Source organism: Scylla paramamosain, chromosome 9 (assembly GCF_035594125.1).
Source record: "Scylla paramamosain isolate STU-SP2022 chromosome 9, ASM3559412v1, whole genome shotgun sequence".
In the NCBI taxonomy this organism is placed as follows: Eukaryota; Metazoa; Arthropoda; class Malacostraca; order Decapoda; family Portunidae; genus Scylla; species Scylla paramamosain.
In genome coordinates this window covers 25,351,545-25,352,500 of record NC_087159.1, presented here as the reverse complement: position 1 = coordinate 25,352,500, position 956 = coordinate 25,351,545, and the positions used below count along the sequence as shown (strand labels likewise).

General features: G+C 41.3%; 1 long non-coding RNA gene across 3 annotated transcripts in view; it reads left to right on the top strand.

Annotated features, from left to right (window-relative positions):
- Window positions 1-429, top strand: part of LOC135103313 (uncharacterized) — an 8,851-nt gene extending 8,422 nt beyond the window's left edge. For all 3 annotated transcript variants that reach the window (XR_010269993.1, XR_010269991.1, XR_010269992.1), the window contains one exon: window positions 1-429. This exon is cut by the window's left edge. This is a non-coding gene — a long non-coding RNA (uncharacterized LOC135103313).
- Window positions 430-956: the final 527 nt, after the last annotated feature.

Below are 956 nucleotides of genomic sequence, written 5' to 3'. Positions count from 1 at the left end.
AGCCAGGAGTGCGTGGCCATCGCGAGAAGCTTGTGTGTCATTGACGTGGTGACGAACTCCGAAGTGAGCGAGAGGATGAGGACGAGGCTGACTGGGAAGGTGGTGGTGGTGGTGATGGCGGTGTTGGAAAAATCAATAAGCGAGAAGAAACGGGACGCGGGATGACAACAACACACTCTGGCAGATAATAAACACTCGACCATCAATTTGGGTGTTTTAATTGTGATTTTAATGAGTCCTGCGTGGTGACAGGTTTTATGCCCCAGTGACTGTCGAGCCGCTCTGCGGTCTTCAAAAAATCATACAGTAATTATTGTAGGATTAATCACACAAATTATAATGGCGCCTTTAGTGTTGATAGTGTAGACTGACGTGTGACAAGACAACCAAAGCCTTGTATTTATTTATTTTAGCTGATGATTTGATTCATGATACGTTCCAGGTTAAATGTTAATGCGTTCTTTTTAGTCGACAACTCTTTATTTGCTGAGCTTTCTGGATGTTTCGTATATTGAGTTAAGTTTGCATCTCTTCTGTCAGTCACTCGATGTTTAGGGCTCGTTTAGATAATTACTCGGCACCTGCGGTGGTCGAGTATTTTTCGAATCAGTGTCGGGCATTGGGACGGAACATGGCGTTGGCGAACCAGGACTGTCTATGTTATTATTGTTATTATTATTATTATTATTATTATTATTATTATTATTATTATTATTACTATTATTATTATTATTATTATTATTATTATATTTATTATTGTTCATTTTCCCTAAATCAATCAATCAAAAGGATGTAGGCTAACTGCGACCCAGTCTAAGTAGGGTATCAAATAACGCGGAGGCGGGTGTATGGCACGTGTGGGGCAAGGTGGCAAGGTGAGTGTAGGTAATGAGCTGTGTTCACGATCAGCAGCGGAGCGTGGTCTTGGAGCATGTCACCGAAATTACTTCCACACA